A 26113-nucleotide genomic window follows, 5' to 3' on the forward strand; every position below is an offset into this window, starting at 1 on the left:
TCCTGGCACCATTATCTCACAAGATCTCAAATGGGGGACAAACCCAACCTATTTCATCCAAAAATCTCAGCACAAAATGTTCTTTTTATGAAAGCTGCATAAACACAATATTTGTCAACCGGTTCTGACCTAGTCCTACAGATGCACCATTGAGAGTATTCTGGCAGCCTCAATAACTGCGTGGTTCTTGAGAGCCTCTGCCTACTCCCAACCAGACTACAATGTACGTATAGTTCACACAGCAGAAATGCTGACTCCTCAGCAGCAGCTCTCAGTCCAAGAGATGAGTAATATTAGGACTAGGCAGTAAGCTATAAAAATTATCATGGACCCCACATATTCAGGCCATCTCCCATCTGTTAAAAAGTACTGCTCCATCAGAACCACACAACACCTAAACCATTTTTTCCCAGTACCAATCCCCTTCTTAACAACTCACTTGCAACAAATGACCTGTACACCCTTACCTAACTCATTATGTAGTGTTCTTGTTATTCATTCATTTTCCACCATTTATTCAAAACTGGGCTGCAGGGGTCTTAACAGTGAGGCCCACATGCCCCTTTCTGCAGCCACACTTGCCAACTCATTCTGTGGGATCCCAAGGCGATCCCAGGCCATCTGGGAGATATAATCCTCCCAGTGAGCCCTAGATCCTTCCAGGAGTCTCCTTGAAGATGGTTGTGTCCATAAAACCTCCAAAAGGTGTTATCCAGGAGGCATCCTTATCAGATGTCCGAACCACCTCAGTTGGCTCTTCTTGATGTGGATAGTCAGCTGCTCTATTCCGAGCTTCTCCCAGATGTCTATCTCTTGGGGTTTATAGTTATTGTTAATGCTGTAAATCTATGTACCGTATATAGGTAATGGTCACTATTCACCTTCCAGAAAGTCTGTACATCTGCACATTTGTTGGTCTGTATTTGTATGTTCTTGTACTGATCTGCCACATTACATTTCTGTGTACCATAGGTACATTTGGTGAATAAAGAGATTCTGAATTTATCATCGTTTTTGTTGTGTCACACCCAGGCCTTTAAATCTGACAACACATTGGCAGAGTAGTTTCCTATTTATTTATGTATTCACATCTTAGAAAAACGTTGAAATATTTGCTTTTAGTTGGATGGGGTGTATTGGGAGGTTGGGTTTGGGCATACACACAGGGGGGTTTAGCTGTCAGAATGAATTAACATGAACAAAAAGAAGCTTAAAGAAGTGACAAATTAAAAAAAAAATCATATAAAAAACAAGTTGTGACTGTCATATAGGTTAGCTTATATAACCAGGAGACATGTCAACTATGCTTACTTAATGAAAACTTCACAGTTGATACTCTTGAACACAATCAATTGGAACGGCCCTTGAAGGTATTCATTGGTGAAAATTTGATTGTGATGACAGGATTCAAAGCAGAATCTTGTGATGATGGCTCATCATTGAGAAATCATGTAACCTGAAAATGCAGGAAAAGAACAAACAAGCTGAGATCTACAGGTGAACTGCATGACTGCTGGCATTATACAAGCAAACATAATGAGTAAGTATATAGTTAATTTCTAATTATGAAATGGCTACAGATTGTGTAGCCATTTGCAGTTAGTCTAATTGTTATAAATGAAATTAAATATGCAACACTTCTTCTTATTTTACTTCCTTAAGGGTACAAATCATGAAAAAACCATTTTCATTTTTAAAAAGGGAGAAATCTCAATTAGATACATGTTTATACAAAAACAGTCACACAAGCACATTCAAGTCAAGCACATTTTTGTGAAAAAATCACCCTAACAGGATGACATTCATATACAAAGAGTATTTTAAAAGCTGGAATCATATCACATAATGTATAACCTACAGTATAAATAGCTGTACATACTGTATGTAATTGGAGTATTTAATGTTAACATGCTAAGTAATATATGATATTATGTTAATTATGAGTTCTACATGCTGAGCCAATCAATCTGTTAGGCAACGTAGGTGGTTGTAATGGAATAGAAGGACTGCAAGACACAGGAATAAATGTTGGGACACCAACCATGTCATCCCATTTAATCCAACACAATAAAGTAAAGAAAAAGTGTCTGCTAAGGGTGTGAAGGTAACAGAAAAGTCCAAAATGAAAAGAAAAGCCATCAGGCTAATTATTTTGTTCTAATGGAGTCACCAGATAGAAGCTTCATCCTGCGGTGTATTCTGTATAAAAAGGGGCGGGGTCAACTGCACTCACTGGGCATCTTCCCTGTGCTGCAGAGGAAATAGAAGAGGAGAAGGTTAATGCTAGCGCCCACTCTCGACCTAGTAAGGTAGTACATAATTTAGATGAGAGTGGAGAGTGATCTATAGAGAGTGGTGTCAAGGATTTTGTGCGCCGGAATCCCCCCTAGGGACTGCAATATGGACACTGATTGCTGCCATTTAGGAAATAGCAAAGGGACCCCACCTTGGTCTTCAAAGTCTAATAATACTGAATGAATGCTATAGTCTCCAGGGGGTACAGCCTAGGGCTTGATATAGGCTTCAACTAGTCCTGTCTATATGTGAAGTATTTATATTCTTTATTAATTTGCTGGTACTAAATAATTTTATGGGAGTTTTTCATTTTATTTTCTGCACAATTTCAGGAAATGGTAGCATAACCAAACAAGTGGAATGAAACCAGAGGTAAGCAGTAGTTTAGGTGAGTCGACTTGTATTTTCTGTTAAATACAAAGCTGTTATGTATTTTAATACATTTTTATTTACCATGAAGCTGAATAGTGGCAATTTTCTGCATTTTTGTAGGACATGCAAGTAAGAATATTACTGTATTATTTACGACAACTGATTAATAAAAATTGATTTCAGGTCACAACAGTGCATAAAAAAGAATTAATTTGTTCACTATCTGAAACAGACAGGAAAGGATTGAGTCCATATAGTTCTGTAATACTTGGAGAAGCCAGTAAGAAGAAAATGTAAATAAATATTAAAGACCTCACTGAAACAATTTTAGCTTGTGTCTAAAGAAAGATTAGCTTGGCACAGACAGTGGTCATTTAGCATGATTAAACTGTTTGCAAGAAGGAACATTTCTCTCTTTTTTTGCAGTAGGAAGAGTACCAGTAATAATCACTTTCAGTAAAGTATATCAGCACTGCTTAATACAGTATCTTAGCTATTTGTTCCAGAAAATGTAGGAATCTTTCTTATACTTTTCTGCTCTACCCACAACAGATATGGCTATGCAGCTGCTGCATCAAGCTGCATTGCATGACATCCTTGGCTAAATAAAAAAAGTTTTAATAAATGGACAGATCCTGAGTGACACAACATTGCTATGCTGTATTCTGTGTGAAAAACATTTATTAAAAGACTAGGGGGCTTCGCTCACCAACCCCCGTGTTTGGTTTTCCAGATACTCACTTTTAAGATTTTTTTTTTCTTGGAATTGTTTCTTTTCATTAGTTTCACTTTTATTTCAGATCTCCTGTAAAAACAATATTTGTAATCTTGCGAGTCCCAATATGCTGAATCTTTTTAATGAGGTCAGGATAGGTTTCTCTGTTTGGAAGCTCAGCACAGACAAAACGATCTACATCATCAGCAGTTGATAATTTTTTTTTACAAAGTAACCAATAAATGCATGTGCGGTAAACTCCGTTTTTGAAATTCTCAAGATTCTTTATTTGTCACATGCATAGTTATACAGGACAACACGCAGTGAAATGCATCCTGATCCGCTTATCACAAACTGTGCAAAGTTAGAAGAATATCAGATTAACAAAAAGTCATAGATTGAAAGATAACAGTATAGTAGAAAATAATAAATACAGTAAGTAAAATTATGTGAATAAAGTAGAATTAAGTGTTAAGGTGCAATAGTGTAGTGATTATTGTGCAAAACCAAAGTTAGACTGGTGCATAGTTAAATGAGCAGTTTGTTTGTTTGCGCTACTGCGATCTTTACTTTCTTTTTTTATATTTTCTAATTTTCCTACTTTCATATCCTTTAACTTTCTCCACATGTATATAGCGCCATTTTTTTTTTGAGCCTTTCTAATTTCACTGGTTTCATAGTCTCTAACCTGCTCTGCATGTGTTTAGCGCCAACATTTGTAAACGTCTTTATGAAGTTCTACTTTGTCTTTTACTCATTGTCTTTTAATGCTGAGCTAGATTGGACGTGCTTTTTTTTCAATTTCACTTGTTCCGGGCTGATAATTACTTTCCTTATTTTCTGAATTTGCACCTCGATTATTCTTTTTTGCTCTTTTTTTTCTCCAACGCATTTGAGTCTCTTTTTTCTGCGCTGCTTTCTTCTTCGCTTAAATGTCGACATTTCATTTATAACGTACTGTCCTTATACGCTTTATATGCGCTGAGAGCCCTGGATCTGTGTGTGCTCAAATCCTTCACAAGACCGAATGTTTTGTTGCTTAGTGTCCTTTTTGATAGATTAGATTATAAGTAGAGCGTGTCTTGCAAGAATCTCATGTTCTAGGTCATCGCGAGACAGTCCTGGGTCTCTTTTCTCCAGGGTTTTCTTTCTTCTTCGTTTAGTCATCGAAGTTTCATTTCTACCCTATTCATTTCATTTCTATCCTATTCATTTCTACCGTATTGACCTTATACACTTTATATGCACTGAGAGCCCTGGAGCTGTGTGTTCTGCATGACTGCCTTTACACTACTGATTTGTTTTTTTTTTTATATTTCCTGTAAGTAGGGCGTGTCTTGCAAGACTCTCGTTCTGTGTTCCCGTGAGACGTACCGTGGCAGGTCTCTTTCGTCTCTCAGGTCTTTTAAATGTCTTCTGAGAAGATCATGTATCGTAGACTTGCTTTTTGCTTTCCAGGACAGGATTTCTTTTTATAATAGAGAGATGCATCCTGAGCCAAATGTACTTTATTGGATGTCTAATTTTTCTGTTTGTTGATTTTATTAATGTGCATGTGTTAGACAGTGGCACTTCTTGGAGGAAACCCCTTGTTTCTTCATGGATTTTTCCTCTAACAGACCCAGAGATGTGTTACGTTAATTGGAAACTCTAAATTGGCCCGAAAGAAGCCAAGTGTGTGTGGTGTGTACGTTTGCCCAGCAATGGTCTGGCACCCTGTTCAGGGCTTTTTCTTGTGTGCCACCCAGTGCTGTCAGATTAGGTTTCAGCCACTATAAATTTGAAACAGATTATGCAGATTTAAGAATGAATAGATGGGTATAATCTTTATTTATTGCCATCAGAAACAATTACCAGACTTTAGTGAACTGCACATTTAGTATTGAATGGCACAACAGTTAATACTCAGAAGGCTGAGTTAAATCCTGGACTGGTCAATGACTGTACAACATTTGCATTATGCCTCTTTGTCTTTGTGGGCTTTCCTACAAATACACTCTTTTTGCTCCCACATCCCAAAAATATATAGTAGATGTTAGGTTAACTGCAGAGATTGTATTACCCCTGTGTAGATGTATGTGTAAGTGGGCCTGTCAAGTAATTGTTGTCCCATGGAGGGTAAAGTTCAGTGCTCCTGGTACCAGCTCTAGCCCACATAGCCCTTAGTTTGAATAAATGGGTATGCAATTGTTATATTATGCATGCTGACATTCTTCACATATCAAGCATTTTTTTTTAAATCTGCCCCATGCACCTCCTGTTATTTGCTGTTTGCCATTTAAACATTTCATCTTGCAATAATGCTTGGTAAAACCTTTTATACAGTTGTCATTCAATAGATAGATAGATAGATAGATATGATGAGAAGAAGACGTGAAAGAAGAGATGAATAAAGTAACAAGCTGGAAAGGTTTATAGATAATACCAAGCTACATGAAGTGGCAGGTAATCTAGTATCCATTCATTCATTACAGAGGGACTTGCCAACATACAGGTTTGGGAAGAGTTGTGGGAGATGAAATTTAATGTAAGTAAATGTAAAGCATTACACATAGGAAGTAAAAAATGTTAAATTTGAAAAAACAATGGTGGGTATGAAAATCAAAAGTACACCTTATGAGAATGATTTAGGAGTTGTAGTGGACTCAACACTATCTACTTCCAGACAGTGTTCAGAAGCCATTAAGGAGGCTAACAGAATGTTAGGTATTATAGCACAATGTGTATAATACAAGTGCAAGGAGGTTATGCTTAAGCTTTATAATGCGCTGTTGAGGCCTGTGTACAGTTTTGGTCTCCGGGCTACAAAAAGGACATTGCAGAGCTAGATAAAGAAAGGAGAAGAACGACTAGGCTGATTCCAGGGCTACATGGGATAAATTATGAGGAAAGATTAAAAGCTGAGCTCTGAGCCTTTTCAGTTTAAGCAAAAGAAGATTAAGAGGAGACATGATTTGAAGTGTTTAAAATTAAGAAGGGAATTAGTACAGTGGATCAAAACTTTTATTTTAAAAATAGCTGTGTAAGCCTGGGTTCCTAGAAACCATGGATTCTGCAACCTCAATTAATCAAGTGAGTTTCTCATTCCTTGGAGGTTTCATTTTGCCAATGTGTTTGCCTCACTTGTGTATTAGCGTCTAAGTAAGTTTCTGTTTTCTTGACGGTTTCACTTTGACGACAGAGTCACTTTCTTTGAGTTTCATGCTGTAGCCTCTCCCTTCTGGGCCGGAAAGACAGACACACACACTTATACACATATACGTTTATATATAAGATGAGTTCAACAAGAACACAGGGACACAGCTGGACAAACATTAGGATGTTTGTCTTTACATAGAGAACAACAGACATGTGGAATAAGCCACCAAGTAGCGTGATAGACAGTAGGACTTTAGGAAATTTTAAAACTAGACTTGATGTTATTATGGAAGAATTAAGTGGATAGGAACAGTGAGCTTTGTTGGGCTGCATGGCCTGTTCTCATCTAAATTGTTCTAATGTTCTAAAAAAGAGGACCTTTCTGATAGCAATGTATTGATGTGCCTTATTGTTAGCATTAAATTATTGGGTTATTAAAAGTGTTGGGTATCCCCCAAAGGAGTTGGAGGAGGTGGCAGGGAAATGGGACATCTGGGCATCTTAGACTACTGCCCTTGTGACCCAGATATGGTGAAGCATCACAAAATTAACTGTGGGATGGATGGATGAGTGTTGTTAAAGTGTTTAATATATTTCTGAGACTTTGCCTTTTGTTGTATATAGTGTGGCCTGTGAAGGGCACTACTGCTGCCCAAACCTGACACAGACAGATGCAGGACACCAGTGCAACACACACACTTTAATTTTTTACTTTTATCTGTGGGAAACACCTTCCCCCATTTTCCATGTTCACAACACAGTCAGCACTAAACACTCTTCTTTCTCTCTTTTTCTTCTCTCTCTTTTCCTCAACTCCTCCTGGCAAGCTTCGTCTTCTCCCACACGACTCTGGCTCTCAGAGTAGTGGCTGCTGTGCTGCAGGAGCTTGATGTCCTACAGTTCCAGCAGCGCCCTCTGGCAGCACCCATGGAACCCAGCAGGGCTGTTCCAAACTCCAATTCCCAAGGACCTCTGTGGGAGACAGAGGCACCTCTGCACCTAACGCTCCGGGGAAGGTAAAGCGTAGAGGTGCCACAACAGATATTTTTAATGCTTTCCTTTTGGTGATATTATTTTGACCTTTAAAGTAGGCAAAGTATATTATACTATTTTTACCTTATTTTTGCATTCTGATGTTTTTTGGGTGTTTAGCCTTAGAATTTAGAATCAGGTTTTTAAACACTGCTATTGTTGTTTTCCCCAGATTTTTGCTTTTCTGCTTGTTCATGATCTTGTCTTTGACATGGCATACAAGCAACTATTTTTATTTTATTTATATATCTGACTTTTGACCTTTGCTTATAATTGTGGGCTCTATTCAGGCTGTTCCTTATATGATCATTGCATGTATCTTGTTTACTTAGCAAATCTTCTTGCTCTGTCAAAAACCACTCTGATCTCAGAGCTGGCCCTCACCTCATCTGGATCTTCCTGGGAGGTCTACATGTCTTTTAAGTACAGGTGTCTACAACAACCATGATATTAACTATTATCAAAATACCAAAGAACATATGCTGCAATTGAAATTAGTTTAATTAATAATTTACTAATAAAAATTAAAAGCACTGAATCTATATAAATGCATTCATTCTTTCATTTGACATTGTCACAATGAAATACGATTTGAATAAGGTTGATCAACTCACAGGTGTTCATAAGTAATGTTAAAATACATCAATAACCATAAGTAGTATTTTTCCTCTCTTCTCCCAATTAAACTGAATCTATATTTTGTATATGTGGCCTGTATGCTTTAAAATATCTGTTCATACATTTTGATCAAGATGAATGTTAAGAAGATGTAAATAAGATTAAGATGTTTCACTTGGACAAATGAAATAAAAAAAATCGAATCTTATAAATAAATCAATGTGTTATTTAAATTAAAATACAACACAAAAATTACAAAACTTCTACCTATTCCTAACTTCAAATTTAATCAGTGATTCAAACTCTCACAGCAGCTCTTTATCTGAGTGACTAAATGGATGCCATATTTAGCTATGGTTTAACACTAGAATCCCTGAAGCCTATGAAAAAACTCGTAATCCCGGGCCACCATAAATTCCTTTGCACCTCTCCATTAGTATCTATTGTTTTGCAAATGTGTCGATCAGCTCAAGCAACAAGCAGCCTGCTATCCTATCCTCCCACCGCCACAGCTCAACTAGGACAAAAAGTTCTCCCAGCTCAAGTGTGTTTATCTGGGTGTGAGATGCCTGGAGTTGTATAGTGTACATAATATATTGTTATTTGAAACACATGCATTTCATGTGTGTTCCATGTCTACAACGATCTGGGTAAACGTACGATAACAGGAAATGTTGAACACATACCTAAAACAGAAATGTTTTTCATGTTATAGTAGTAATGACAAAATTTTGACATGAAGTGTTTATTGTGTCAAGACTGAAGTCCAAATATCAAATAAACACTTTCACAAAAGGTATACGTTTAACAAAAAAAGTGTGCTTTTATCCATGAATGGAACCAAAGAAAACTAAATCGGGTTAGGGTAAGACACTGATATAACTGCTTGGGTGGTGCAGTGTTAAGAATTGCTGACTCATAAACAAGAGGATGCCGGTTCGCTTCTTGGCGCTCCCCAGAATTTCCATTTTGAGTAGTGAGCTGCTCTTATTGTTACTATTATAGAATGAAAACATACTGTAAATTTGATTTGAGTCTGTAACAGCAGGAAATTCCCCAGCAGCTGCAGACAATGTTCTTCTCCTGGCCTGTGTCCCCATTGCCAACCCTACGCCACTGAGCCCTGCTCCACGCCCGCCACTTCCTTTCCAGTTTTTACCAGTGAAACCATGCTATGTCCTCTCACCACTGCCGATCCGTTGGTTCCTCCCAATGAGAGCACATTCCTGAACATAATAGTCACTCCTGACCCTTCATCCCCCTTTTCAGCGCTCCTTCCTGGGGCTCCATACCCGTCTACCTGCTTCCTTTCTTCACACCGGCTCTCTCTCTCTCTCTCTCTCTCATGCTCCTGCCACTCTTCTTCCTTTCTTTAACCTCCGTTCTCTCTTGTTCTTCTCTTTCTCTTTTCTGATCTTGCTCTTTCCTTTTTATATGCTGGGGAGCAGTTACAGGTTTGATTGCTGCCTAGAATTCATAATGAGATAAACAGACCATCCACATATGCTGGCTAGGCAATGTATGGTTAGCCGACTGCCTCGCACCAAACCGGAGATGAACCATCTTCTCTGCAGATCGCTTGTACTTCTACTCCCCAGCATGAGTTCATTCATTATTTATTTATTAAAAACAGCTAGTTTTTTTGAGTCGAGGACCCACTATACCACACAGCTAAAACAAAATAGAAACTCAAAATTATGTACAGCACCACAAGCCCAGGCAGCAGCAGAACATTGTACCTTGACGGTACTGGTGAGTATTATTTAATACAAAATTGTAATCACTATGCCAAAAAATTAAATAGACAAAAAAAAATGGTTTATTAAAAGCTGCAGGAACCAAAAGATTTTGACTTGCACACTAATATCTTTAGAAAATCATAACTGTATTTACAGGGACCATGAACTGTTATTACTGTTGTTATTTTACACAAGGGATTGTGTATTTACAGTCTGTCGTCCATAGAGAACAGCGTAAGGGCTCTGGTGATAGTAGTTGTCTGCCGTTGCAGGGGCTGGCGCGGTGTACTAATGACTTTTCTTTTCCTTCCTCTTCAGACTGTAAGATTGATGGCTTTACCACCACTGACATCGCTTCTGCTGTCTGTCTACTTGGACCTGCTTCTTCCTGCCAGAAATGCCTAAAGCCTGAATGTCTGGCATTTTGAGTTAGTTACGACTAGACTCCCGTCTAAGAGGACATATTTAACGCCCGTTGTAAAACGAGTATTATTTATTTATTTATTTATTTTTACCAGTTTGCTTTTAGGTTCCCCTTTATGTTGTTATTGTCTTGTTTTGTACAAGTCACACATTCAATTCACAATTTACCTTCTCACCTGTAAAGTAACATTTTCAAACAAGGAATGAGCAAACAATTTTGCTTTTGTTTTATTTTAGAGAATTGTCAATTATATATCTCTCAGTGCATGAATCAACACACATCAAATCACATAGAAGCATATTACACTATGAAGACAAGGTTTTCATTTTTAAATTGCATCACATATCCTTACATACAATTCATTTTATTACCAGACAGCCTATATCATGTTTATGTTTGCTGCATTAGTTCCTTAATAAGAAAACATATTTTTTGATTTAACAATATTAACGAAGTTAGGCTCAGAGCAATGCACAGACAGTGGTGCATGTGCAGACTAGGGATGGATACACTGTTATTTGTCTTAATGGCATTGATATGTGAAAATGCCAACTCTCATGTATATGTTGAGCCAAACATCGTAAGGATAAACAGTGGAAACCTCCTTGAATAAGGGAATTTCTCTTGGCTGAATTCTTTGGTCCACACTTTTTCAAACCCAGCCAGCTGCAAAGATTGTCGCAAGTCATCTGATGACTGAATGTTATTAAGTTCCAGTTGTAAAGACATCTCATCTAATATCATTACTAGCATCTTTGACTTAACACAAACGCTCCTTCAACATACACTACGAATGGATCTTTTACAAACCTCATCACTTCCGAGGGGATGCAGAATTTATTAAAGCAAAAAAGTTTATTTTCAGTTCCTCTAAAAGGACCATCATTATATTGGTGATTCATACATGTGAAGTGTAGGCAAACAGCACAATGTAGTAAAGTGAAGCATTTTGCCAGAACATAAATCCGCAGTAAAACACGTCAGCTTTTTTGAATTTGCATGGGAATTTTCAACAAGATGAACAATAGTTTTATTGCTGCCCTGCAGTCTCATGTTAGATTCATTCAAAAAATAGAAAATATCACTCAAAAAAAGGAAACAATTCTGTTAAATGTATTGTACTACATTAGATATACACGTCTCTCAATAACTGATGAGAAAGTACAACAAATCAAGTTAATAATTGCCATGACAAAGTCCATGATTGTTTTTAATTTGCTGTTAAATTTTGAACTCAGCACACTGGACAATAAGGCAATGCAGTGATCTCCGCTCCAGAGACATGAATACCAATAAAGCAGAAAGGTCATGTAGCCTACCCGACATCGCAGGAGCACAGTCCATTACCAGCATATCTATCTGTCTTAACTGTAATTCATTTTTCTCAAAAAACTATACAGTCTTGTGGAAAATGAACTCACCAGTTGTGTGCCCTTCCAAAGGAATTAGTCCAAGTATATTCTCCTTATAGCATTTGCCATCAAAGAATTTAATATAAAGACATAACTGTGCCACATTGCTGCTGTCGGTTGAATAATCCACTGCAAGAGACATCACATCCACCTTCTGCCTTCAGTCTGTTCAAGAGTTTCAAAAACATCCAATGCAAACACCTCCACCCTTCTTTTAGCTGTTGTATCTGACAATGGAATTTTCTTTATTGAATCCATGATGCTATTTCAGGTTTCATCAGTAACTATTTGGTCACGTAAAGCAAGCACACATTTCTTCACTGTCTAAATGGTCTTTTCTTTTTAGCTAAAATCCACGCCCCCCCGTAGTGATCCCGAGGTTAGCTGTCTCTTGCTCATGACAAACACAAAACAAAATGGTACATTGCTCCCTGTAGCATAAAGACTAGTGCTTGGAATTTCTGGTGGCAAGCATAGCCCAGTAAAAGGTTTGTGTTGAAGTTAGGGTGGGTAGTGTTGAAATGCCTTCTTAGGTGAAACTCTGTCATCACATAACATAACATAGCATAACATAATAAACACTAACATCTCATTACTCAGTAAACACACAGGCTTTGTTTCATCTGGAAGAAACACATACATTTCTTTCCTCTCAGTGTTAAATTGCCTGTTTTCTGTTTGAATTTTCCACTGTTTTTAATGTAGGAAGTAACATACTGTATTTTCAATGGGACCATATAGCTAAGCTAAATGTGGACAAAACATCGGCAAAATTAAAGAAATAAATTATTTGTGGCAGTATGCATTAGCATAAGAAAGCTGTTGTGTTTTGAGTAGGCCTGCTTTTAACATTGATAGGCTGAGACAAACTGAAATAATGGATGTGTTTTATTGGTCGGATAAGCATCTGCAAAAAATATCCAAATGAATTTGTTTATGATTAGACCATGAGATCCAATCAAAGGGCCAGGAAAAATTGATCTCTCACAGGCTGCTATTTAAATAGCCCTGAGTGTTGCCAAGCTGAAACCACAACTGTGCTCAGGATGAAGTGGGTGTAGAAAATGAGTGAATGAATGAATGAAGCATATTATTACAGTGGTGTGAAATACTGTAGGTGGGGATGCTTTTTTGAAAATGAAATATCACTAGAGAAGAGCACATGTAGAAGAGAAAATTTCATGACTTTTTATATTTACACCTTAATACTCACAGCCAGAAAAAGCAGAGTTTTATTTTTTAATTGTGAAAGTACTATAAATCACTTAATAAAATTGTCTCCTTTACCTACGATGATTTACAGGCTATACAATACTTTATTTGCCTTTTTTTCATACCATCTTAATCTTCCTTATGGTCATTAGTTTAAAGTACAAAAACTTTATATGCTGCATACATTATAATAAACCCTAACATGAGGACTTACAATTGGAGCCCTGTAAATGGATTACCATAAATTGGTTATTAAATATGTATGCATTTGTAAGCTATAATATTAAATTAACTTGTGATCTCTTTTGAATGAGTTTATAAAAGTATAAAAGTTATTTGTTCAAAGCTGATTCATCTACACAATGCCGAGCCTATTACCACTCTTTAATATAATATAATAAACTTTTTCTAATATTTTGTGCATGAGCCTGAATAAGTCACTTACACTTTCACCTCTCAGTGTATAAAGAATAATGCTTTATATCCAAATATATTATTGATAGACATAAGGTCCAGTGTAATAGATTCAATTGTTTTGTCCTTCCAGATTGCTATAGGAGTCATATAGTGCTAGTGAATAATGCATTATGAAATTCATAACCTATGATTTAAGGCAAAGACTCAGCAAAGTAGCATTTTTTGACTCAGCAATGAACAAGACACACTGTAGTTGTTTACTTATGCCAGCTGTTGGGATTTTTAGCTGACACAATGGATTGTGTGTTTTTTTAGGTTATGTTTTTTTTCATTTCATATGGCTGTCAATCAATCTAAAACCTCCTGATGCTGACCCTGACACATTGTCAAATGGTGTTATAGGTACTAGTAAGTGTCATGTAATGTTATGGAAACAAGTTGGACATGGTCATGTAATTTAACCTTCCTCTTATGTTAGCTTTCTGTTACTATCTCTTATGTTAACGGGTCGGTTTTGACCCGTGTCTTTAATCAGCCATATTACCCTCAAAACAATTATTTATCATCCAATTTTTTTCCTTACCTCTTGGTTACTTTGTTACGCTTCCTTGTCCATTAAAAGAATGTTTTTAATATTTTTGCTGTGACCTCATGAGCTTTTACTTTAACAGCATACCTCTCGTTTTCAATTTTAAAAAATGATTAAATGAACCTCAAGAGAATTATTTAAATAAATAAAAGGTTGTTATGTTACCTGACTATTACTGAGGGGTATTAGAACACATCTCTTAATTAAATTTGTTATATATATTTTTTATTATAATATTAATTACTATAGTAACATCTATGGTGTTACGGGTCAAATTTGACCCATATATATTTATTTCAAAGAAAAAGGCAAAAAAGTATTTTCAAAAATAACTTTAATATAAATGGAAAGCTAAACAAGTAAATCTCACACTTTTAGTGTGTTCTTTGCAAATATATTTTTTGCAGTAGAAGCAGAGTACGTTTGTCTCTCTGTCTTTATTGCTAGGGCAGACCTGACACCTCTTTCTTTTAGAATCAGGTGGCCTCAGTGGGGTTGTGGCTGTGGCTGTGTAGGCTGATGTTGAGGCAGTGCTGGCCAAAGAGGATGCTGGCACTGATGCTCTTTGTGTTGCTGATGGTGTGGAAGAAGTGCTACGTGAGCTCTGCAGCTATCTGACCAAGGCTGCAGCGGCTGGGTCCCGGGGCACCCGTTCCCTTTGCTCAATGTGTGCCTTGACAAGGGAACTTCCTAACTCCTCAAGAAACATTCTCCGCTTGTTTTTTCTGGTTGAGTTCCACCCTAGGTGAATGTGGGTCCACAACACAAATGCATTGTATGCAGACACATCTAGAATGTTATAAAACACAACCACTGGCCATCTCCTGGTCATTCTCTGGCAAGTGTAGGTGGCAGCCAGCTTGTCCACTCCACCTTTGTTTTTATTATAGTCCAAGATAATTATGGGCTTTTTGTCACTTGCTGATGACACAGCTGCGTCTTTGTGAAAAGTGGACATAAGTATCACACTCCGGTGTTTTTTTGGACAATATGAAACAACCGTGGTGGTGTCTGTAAAAGCAAATTTTGAAGAAAGTGGAGCCCTGTCCTTCACCTGCAAAATTTCGGCAGGCAGCTCAGGTTTATTTTTTTTTACAGGTAAAGAAATTGTCACATGTGATATTGTGACTCTGCTGTCCAGTAGTCATATCGAGGACTACACGTTTTCCTTGATTTTTCTCAGGAATGCCACTTGCATGTTTGCCTGTGTAAATCTGCAGATTCCATGCATAGCTGGTTTTTGCATCACAGGCTGCCCAAATTTTTATGCCGTATTTCCCTGGCTTACTAGGCATGTACTGCCGGAAAGGGCATTTTCCATGGAAAGGGATAAAACATTCATCTACTGTTACCTCTGGCCCTGGGTTGAACATCAGTGGAAGGAGCTGCACCCACCTTTCCCAGACATCCCTGATGGGAGCAAGCTTGTCAGATTTTTCTCTAGTTTCTCTGTTGTCAAATCTAAGGACTCTTGATATCATTTGAAATGACTGAAGTGACATTGTTGCCCGGAAAATATTTCTGCCTGTAGACGCATCCCAGAGACTATCAGTGGCCTCATTGCTGGATTTGTAAACACCAGCAAGAAGAAGAACACCAATATAAGCATCCAGGTATTCCTCATCAATGTCATTCCACATGTCACCATGAACCTTTTTTCCTTCAAGGTTTGTCATAGCAATCATGACTTTCTTTAGTGACAATAGCATAAACAGATCAAAACATGTCTTGATGTCACTTACTCTCGTCACAGCAAACCTTGTGATTCCAGGGGTCATTTTGATGACATTTGAAGCAGCTGCCCTGCCATGTAAGTCAGGAGGTACTGAGCTCCAACAGGTGTTACCACTTTTGGATTTGAACGTTTCAGCAGGAGTGAGTGCAGCTTCAGCATCGGTGACCTCCTCATCAGACTCATCAGATGTGTCTGTGCCTTCTGGTAGATACTCTACAATGTCTTCCTCCTCGGAAACCTGCTCATCTGTATCACTATGCTGTCCTGTGTCCTCTGCCTCATTTTCAGAAAAGATATGATCCAGAGCTTGGCTTACTGTAAATCTTCTTCTCATTTTTGACTGCTGCAAACAGGAGATGTGTACTCTGCAAGTCACCAACGCTAAACTAAATTTGTCTTATGCAAGCCTTACATGTCTGAACATATCTGTCTTTGTTTGTTTGTTTTGTTTGTTCAGGTAAGGAGACACACAGGAAAAGAGAGAAGCCCCTCAAAGTGTATTTATGATTTTTGTTTTGACCCTAACTATTGTTTTATAACCTTAAATTATAACTGGGTCAAAACTGACCCTACCAACACAAAGGTAATAATTTTCACCAGAGCATTTTATAATTTAGTACAATTGTTTTTTTGTTTGTTTTATTTTAATTAAATACAGATTCCTGACAAAGTCAAAAAGCCTTGATGCAATAAACAAAATTAGGTAGTAGTTTTATGCATTTAAAAAGTAAAACGGGTCGGTGCTGACCCTAACACAAGAGGAGTTAAGAGGTCATATGTGGACCTGGAACCACAGGAAGATTGGTAGCTGTTCTAATATTTTTGGAATTATCATACTTTTTTTGTAATTAAATTTTGTTGAAATTTTGAAGCACATTTTCTCCATCTGTCCCCTGTGATTTTTGTTTTTTTTTTAATTTTTAAGCACATTTTGTGATTTAGCGCATTGGTGTGCTTTAAGGCTACTTATTTGTTCAATGTTTTTCAGGACTGTGGTTTTTAATGCTTATTTAGGAGCTAGTTAAAACAGGAAGCTTCTAGCATCACTATAAAAACCAAGATCTTGGAAGCTGTGCATAACTTTGTCATTTAACTTTCTTTTTCAGGCTACTGTTGATTGTTGTTTGGGTTTTTGCACCATTTGCTGTATTTTGTCACCATGTCACTGCTAAAAAGCTTACTGACACAGGTGCTCATTTGTTATAAATCGGTGGATATATAACATTTATCTGAAAGAGGCTTTAAATGTAGAAGCCTCTTATAAAATAAAAGTGCTGAAAGAACAAAGAAATGTTGTTTTAATGATAGCTCATGTTCACTTAAAATAGAATAGCAAAAAGTGCAGATAAAGATTAACTAAATTACATGTTTTCCAAAAGTTTTAAGGGATCTAATAAAGCATCTTATTTGGGTCTACTCTGAAAACTCTTAATAAATGAATATAGAAACAAACCCTGTGTATTGTTTACAAAATTGGATAATTTGATAGCTAGAAAATCTGAATTACCATGTGAAACCCCTTGTAACTGTTATTTTTCAGCCATGGTTCCTCTCCTGGCTGGGGTTTGTATTCTTATTTTTTGTATTTTTGTTCACTTTTGGATTGTTGCTTTATGTTAAAGTTACTTTGTTCTTATTATGCTCTTTGTGTACTATAACTTGGTGATGTCCCATGTGTTTTGTGCTTGGTCTCCCATGAGTTACGGCCACCTGCCAATCACTGACAGGAAATGTCCTCTGCCCTATGATTCTCAAGGGTCTCCCATAGGTCCAGGTGGTTCATTGTGAATGTACTCAGAGAGTTTGGTAACTTTCTGTGCTTTGGAATTTTTTGTGATTTTTTTTCTGTGCTTGGGATTTATTGGATATTTTGACCTTTTGTTTTTATTTTGACCATTATTTGAATTTGTGTTTTGGGACTTGTTTGATTAGGATTGCCTTTCTTGTTATCCATTTTGCCTTTGTGCTCAATGGGGCTTCAAAGCTATAGGAATACTGGCTTGTGAAGAATACATTTTTTATTTTATAAAAATTCTATGATAAAGTAAACAACATTATATTTAAGATCTATTCTAATATGCATTTGTTGTGTTTAAAGAGAAGAAAATCAGTTTGAAAAAGCAAAAGTTCATTCAGTTTGAGTGATGAAGGGGTAGGGGTCGCACACATATTTCATTTAGAGCTCTTTGGAAGAATAGTCAGATTGTAAGCAAAGTTTGGTAGAGTAGACTCAAGAACAAAACTAAAGTCATAAGCAGAATGAGATTATAAATTGGTACTCATCTCTTGCAGAGTCTTTACTTTCTAAAAATGTGGATGTTGTTAAATCTCTTATATCCTTTATAGTATGACAATCATAATGTCAATAACCCAGCATGCATTAAGTGCCCAGCAAAATAAAGCATCCAAAGCTCATGAAATATGAAGTACAAAAAAATGGCAATAAGATGAAATCCATAAAATAGTAATAAAAATATAAACAACTTTCAATAAAACTTAATGACTTATAAAACTTGGACAAATGCTATAAACAAAATATCTGAATGTATTGATTCCAAAACCAGAATTTAAATAATGAACCAGGATCAAAGCCAAAAAACAAGATAAAAATAAAAATGTCAGAGCCAATTCTACAAATAAAATCTTAGGCAAAAACAATCTCTGGAAAGGCTGTTCCCTAAATAAACACATTGCCGAAACATACAGAAATCTAAAAATGTAGAGACTAAAAGTAGCATCCCATTGATCTTCTGCCACCATTTCAGAGGTGCAGTAGAAATGGTAGAGCACAGGACTAGGAAATTAAATGTTATTCAAGGCTAAGTATGGATTGAAACTGGAGAATCAAAGCCATCTGTCATCGCTACCAAAAGGAAAATTAAGAAGTTGAAAGTCAAAAGGGATAGCTATGTCCTGTTACCAGTAATCATTATAAGAATAAGAATTCCACTATTGTAGAATTTAATATGAAGTTTTTGTGCCATTTCTGGGGACTTTTGGAGACATACTGTATATATGGTTAAACGTTTGTTTTAACCCAAGGAATCTGATTTTGAGGTTTATTTTTAGCTAATTGATGCCGTGAAAGACTTGTTTATTTTTAATGTTCTCCTGTGACACCATTTCATTTATTAATGTGTACCACTATTTTTGTAGCAGTCACATCAACCTTTGTCATGACAATCAATCCCATAACATAATTGGTGCGACTGTACAAAGGTTTATATTAGAGTTGATAAAGTCCAAGAAATTTGCTCAACATTTATTATAAAGATCAGATGTGTTTAGACCTTTACATGGAAATCGGAACTTAATATCAAATCACAGCAGCTCATAATTGTCACATTTAATTTTTAGCATACTTTTACTTATTCTGCTGAATCCTTTAAGGTCATATGGACTGTACTAAGATTCTGGAATGCTAGCATGTGTGGGGAATATTTATCATTCCAATGCTAATTCACAAGCAGATTGATTTTAATGCAGTGGTACAAATTTGATTTCTAACTTACTTGTATAATTGCATATTGTTATTTTTTAATATTATTTTTTCTGCAAAGTACATAATGATGGGGGGGGGGGGCGTGCAGGAAGGGTTAGGGCTGGGGAAAGATGTTAGAAGTTTTTTTATCTCCTAAATGTTTTTTTTTTCTCAAACTGGTGTAAATGTTTTAATGGATTTGTTCATATATCCTACATTATATACAGTATACTGTCATATTCATGGAATCATTTGACACGACTTCCAAGAGAATAACAAAACAGTAAAAAATAAAACTTTGTCAAAAAGATATTTTATAAAAAAAAAGTAGATTCTGATGTTGCAAAACCAATGAGACATTCAAAAGAAGATCCAGAAAAAGAATAAAGATCCCCAAAAACATGTCACATGACCCCTTTATGACATGTCTGACAACAGGCATAGCTACCAGAAACAGTATGGTGATGGCTGTACAAATAACATAGAAAGTGATGATGACCCCCATCCAACTCATGATCTATAATGGAGGTTCATAAATGTCATAAACATCATAAAAATCAACAATGCCTTTAATACAAATATAATAATGCATTACAATTGCAAATATATATTATTTGCATCAAAAAACATTTATTCATAACACTAATACATCTACTAAATAATTTCATCTCTTTAACAGAAAAGGAAAGTCTAACTTTTATTTGCTTAATTAAACTTTGCAGCATACTTAAATTTACATTTTTCCACTTAGCAGATGCTTTTATCCAAAGCGACTTAAAAAAGAAGTCAATATAATCAAGTAAACATCAGATTTGAAACAAGTATTACAGGATAAGGTAAGTACTAGAGTGTTGTTCCGTGTTAGCCATTATGAATGTAGTGAGAAGTCAAGTAAAATGACACCTTTTATTGGTTATAAAATATTATTATAAGTAAATTGCTCTAAAGCAAACAGAACAACACAAGACTAGTTACTATTTCATAGCTACAATGAAACTAGCATCAAAACCATTATCAATTAGAAGGATATACAGTACACAGAACAAGAGAGCCTTCAAATTCAATTCAATTCAGTTGATTTTTGTATAGTGTTCTTCACTGAGTGCAAACATGTCTTAGAGATAGTGAGGGAGTCAGAAATTTGTATAGAGATACAGTACATATGAGAAGAGTGTGAATATAGATAATATGCCATGCAAATGTTGCATCACAAAATGCCATTAACTAGCAAACCTGAAGATTGAAGAAAGAGAATAGGAACTTATTAGTGCTTCCATATTCATGAGTGTTCATCTACACTGTGGGCAAGCAACAAATATTTGAACTTAATGCATGCTGCTAAAGAGAGCAAATGGAGCGACCACAGTGGCTTGATAGAAAATGCAGGCACTCCTACCAGTAAGGAGCTGAAGTAGTCAAGGCATTGGTGATAGAACCAGTGCCTGAACTATAATTTGTGCTGCATAGCCTCTCAGATATGGCCTGGTCTTGTGGATATTATACAGAGGATATCTGCATGAACAAAAGAAGGTTGCAATGTGATCAATGCTGGTCATTTGATCATCACCCCAAGTTTACATATTGACTTAGTAAGTGTTAGTGATAATGTGCTTAGTTGACAGAGACTGGGTGTTGTATTAATGGATTGAAATGGAGATATCTTCTTTTAACTAAGTTGAGATATCCGTGAGACAAGCCAAAATTTCAGTGGACAATGAGCATGACAGATGCAGCTAAGTATCACCAGCACAGCACTGATATGAGAATCAATGGGCCTGGATAGCAGAGACTAGTGAGGTGGTGTAAAAGGGGAAGAGGAGTAAAGCTAGCACTGATCTACCTGAGAGATAGGATTCAAACAATCTGATGAAGAAAGTAGGATGAGGACAGATGACATGATGGTAACCCTAGTCAGCCATAGCATTTCAACGACAGTCAGTAAAGCCATCTCTGTGGAATGGCACTCTTGAACTTGTTTAGTATCAAACAAGCTGTTCTGTACGAGAAACGAAGAGACTTGTCTAAAGACATCACATTGAAGAGGTTTAGATAAAAGTGAGTGAACTGAGACTAGTCTATAATTACCTACTTCAAATGGGTTGAATTTGGGCCTTTTGAGAAGAGTTATTATGGCCAGTTTGAACATCGTAAGATAGGAAAGGTGCAACTGTTGAGAGAGGTATTGATGATGTGTATAACAGCAGAAATTAATTAGAAAAAGATAGCCTGAAGGAGGGGGGAAGGGATAGGGTCAAGTGGAAAGGTAGTAGGGCAACTAGAGAGGAGGCTGGAAACATTAGTGGTAGAGACTATTAATTTTATTAATAGACAGACACTATACCTGACACACTGAAAGTGAAATCTAGAAGACATTAAAGACACTAGATGTAGTCCCTAATATAATTTGTAATGAGTAGATTGAAATGTATGCTTTCCCAAACCCAAAACTTCACAGACACTGTCCCAGATTCAAACATGTGCATTTATTTTACAAAGTTACTCAACACAGCCCAACAAAGTAAACCCTTTCACTTCTCTTTCCTGACTCTAACTCGCCATGTGAAGTCGAGGACCTCCTTTTCAACCCAACTCAGAATTACTTCCGTGTCAAAACCTTGTTTTCAGGAAGCACTTCCTGGTCAGCAGAAACTCAAACCTCACCTCACAATAGCTACCCATGGAACCCAACAAGGCAGTTCTATGGGACCACAACTCCTAAGTTGCCCTGTAGGCAACCATAACGTAACTCATTATAAGGGATGCTACCATCCACGGTATGGAGGTACCGCATGCATATTGAAAGTCTTCCCTTTCCTCATATGTGTAGCCACCTGACCAGTAAAGGGACTATTACTTATCCTGGTCAGGTTGTCCGCCATCCATTTTGTCCACTTTGCATGTTGGTATTCCAGACAAATAAGGAAAATGAGTCCATTTTGGCTGGGGGTGCCAGTCCATTACAGGTATTTCATAACTTATTAGAATTTCAGCTTCAAACATACCTTAATCACTGTAGGGCTGAGATTGGAAGTCTTGTGCCTTCATGGGTGAAGGAACTGACCTCATTGGACTTCTGGGTTATTTTTCCTCCACCATTCTAAGAAATCGGACAGAGCAGACGTTAGTGGTGGTGTCTTCTTAAATGGTGTCAGCCTAGCTTTGTTTCTTGTCATAGTACAGAAACATTAACTAGTATAGTAAACACTACTATACAAACCTCTGATGGAAGAAATGCTACAATTGTTATACTGTTCGATTTAGACACACCTTTTGACACTATTGACCACTCTATTGTCTTATCTGGTTATACTCAAGCTCTTTGTACATTTTTTTTTAACATTCATCAGATCGATTCCAGTTTACAGTAATCCCTCCTCGATCGCGGGGGATGCGTTCCAGAACCCCCTGCGAAAGGTGAAAATCCGCGAAGTAGAAACCATATGTTTATATGGTTATTTTTATATTGTCATGCTTGGGTCACAGATTTGCACAGAAACACAGGAGGTTGTAGAGAGACAGGAACTTTATTCAAACACTGCAAACAAACATTTGTCTCTTTTTCAAAAGTTTAAACTGTGCTCCATGACAAGACAGAGATGACAGTTCCGTCTCACAATTAAAAGAATGCAAACTTATCTTCGCTCTTCAAAGGAGTGCGCGTCAGGAGCAGAGAATGTCAGAGAGAGAGAGAAAAGCAAACAAATCAATAGGGCTATTTGGCTTTTAAGTATGTGAAGCACTGCCGCAAAAAGCAGTTGCAAGGAAGGCAGCAACTCACACCCCCTCCGTCAGGAGCAGAGAATGTCCGAGAGAGAGAGAGAGACAGATAAAAACAAACAATCAAAAATCAATACGTGCCCTTCGAGCTTTTAAGTATGCGAAGCACCGTGCAGCATGTCGCTTCACGAAGCAGCTGCACAGAAGGGAGCAACGTGAAGGTAGTCTTTCAGCATTTTTAGACGAGCGTCCGTATCGTCTAGGTGTGCGAACAGCCCCCCTGCTCACACCCCCTCCGTCGGGAGCAGAGAATGTAAGAGCGAGAGAGAGAAAAGTAAAAATCAATACCTGCTGTTTGATCTTTTAAGTATGCGAAGCACCATGCAGGAAGCATATCGCTTGATAAAGCAGCCATATGTAAGGCCAGCAAAGAAGAGAGCAATGTGAAGGTAATCTTTCAGCGTTTTTTGAGGAGCGGCCATATCCTCTAGGGGTGTGAAGAGCCCCCGTGCTCACAATATATTTGAGGAGTTTTATTTAATATGTAATACGCGCTCTGGTAGGGTAGCTTCTCAGCCATCTGCCAATAGCGTCCCTTGTATGAAATCAACTGGGCAAACCAACTGAGGAAGCATGTACCAGAAATTAAAAGACCCATTGTCCACAGAGATCCGCGAACCAGCATAAAATCCGCGATATATATTTAAACTAGCAAAATACCCGCGCTTCGCAGCGGAGAAGTAGTGTGTTAAAGAGGTTATGAAAAAGTAAAGGAAACATTTTAAAAATAACGTAACATGATTGTCAATGTAATTGTGTTGTCATTGTTATGAATGTTGCTGTCAAATATATATATATATATACTGTATATATATATACATACATATACACATATATTATATATATACATACATAAACACATATATTATATATATATATACATATATTATATATATATATATATATATATACATATATTATATATATATATATATATATATATATACAGTGTATATATACATATATTATATATATATACACATATATTATATATATATATATATATATATATATATATATATATATACACACGTATATTATATATATATATATACAGTATATATATATATATATATATATATACACATATATTATATATACATATACACATATATTATATAGCAAAATACCCGCAATTCGCAGTGGAGAAGTAGTGTGTTAAAGAGGTTATGAAAAAGTAAAGGAAACATTTTAAAAATAACGTAACATGATTGTCAATGTAATTGTGTTGTCATTGTTATGAGTGTTGCTGTCATATATATATACATATACATATACACATATTATATATATATATATATATATATATATACATATACACATATTATATATATATATACATACATACACACATATACACATATATTATATATATATATATATATATATATACACACACACACATATACACATATATTATATATATATATATATATCTATAATAATAAAAGGCAAAGCCCTCACTGACTGACTGACTGACTCACTCACTCACTGACTGACTCATCACTAATTCTCCAACTTCCCGTGTAGGTGGAAGGCTGAAATTTGGCAGGCTCATTCCTTACAGCTTACTTACAAAAGTTAGGCAGGTTTCATTTCGAAATTCAAAGCGTAATGGTCATAACTGGAACATATTTTTTGTCCATACACTGTAATGGAGGAGGCGGAGTCACGTATCGCGTCATCACGCCTGCTACGTAATCACGTGAACTAAAAACAAGGAAGAGATTTACAGCACGAGTCACACGCGGGAACGAAGGTAAATGACGTTAATTTTTGACTGTCTTTTAATACTGTGTAAGCATACATATTAACACGTGCAATTAAACGTGTGCATTTACGGGGTGATTTCTCAGGCTTAAAAGCTCACCTTTTATCAAACGCGGGAACAAAGGTAACTGACGTTGTTCACTGTCTTTTAATACTGTGTAACCATACATATTAACACATGTGCAATTAAACGTGTGCATTTACGGGGTGATTTCTCAGGCTTAAAAGCTCGCCTTTTACTAAAAAGGTAAATGCAAAACTATTTTCAATCAGTTTATTGAAACGCTCCCGTTAAGGATTGCAATAACATATTCGTGAGATAAAAGAACGAAGTAGGGGGAAATGGAGGAAGAGCCGCAAACAGCGAAGAGCAAAAAATTAATTAAACAATTGAGAACGGAGCGAGTGAAGCATACAAGCATGTTCATAAGGGAAACAAAGCACGGTGTAAAACGTAAGTTTAAATTAAGTTTATAGAAACGCTCCCGCTGCGGATTGCAATAACATATTCGCGAGATAAAAGTTTAATGAGAAGACACGAGGTATAAACGAACCACACGCCGTGGCGCAACGTTAGGGGCAACAGTTTCAACCATTCTATGATCTGCTTCTCGCAACTGAAAGACGGCACATGGCGGATGTTAGCCGACTTGCTGACCGCAACGTTAGGGGCTTCAACTATGGCGCTGACGCCACATCTCAGTGCCAACACTTTGCAGACTCTACTTAAAAGACACGCCCTCCTCACTGGACAGTTAAAAAGACCAATCAAACTAACGATGACATCAAGTATTACCCAATCAAAAGTAGGAAAGGAGGCATCTTCATAAAATGCGTGTGGGATGATTTGCATGACACGCTGCTTTAAAAAAAAAAATGATAAAAAACATACGGGATAAATCCCGTCCAGTATTCATTCAAAACGGGACGCGCAATTTCATTCTCAAACGCGGCACGATTCCGTATTTTAAAGGACGGGTGGCAACCCTACAGTGCCAGGTAACCACCCATACAATCAGATTGTGATTCAGACTAGGAATGCAATGAATGTAATTACCCCGATCTACATACAAGGCGAAAGTCTTGCATACATTCAAAGATGATGGTTTGGGATAATTAGTACTTATTAAGTACACCATGGAACATAAAAGAGCTTATGAAGCCTTGAACCGAAAAAAGCAAGATCTCAGAGATCGTAAAAAAAAAAAAGGAGGTAATGTCGTTTTACTCGCTGTAGATTTTAGTCAAACATTACCAGTTATTCCACGAGGGAGACCAGCAGATGAACTCAACGCGTGTTTAAAATCCATGCTTCTCCCACGGTCGGTTATATGTCGCGTGTTCTCGGGTAGGTACACCAAAAAATGTATACATTTAAGCATGTAAT

This window comes from Erpetoichthys calabaricus, chromosome 1, assembly GCF_900747795.2.
Source record: "Erpetoichthys calabaricus chromosome 1, fErpCal1.3, whole genome shotgun sequence".
Classification (NCBI taxonomy): Eukaryota; Metazoa; Chordata; class Cladistia; order Polypteriformes; family Polypteridae; genus Erpetoichthys; species Erpetoichthys calabaricus.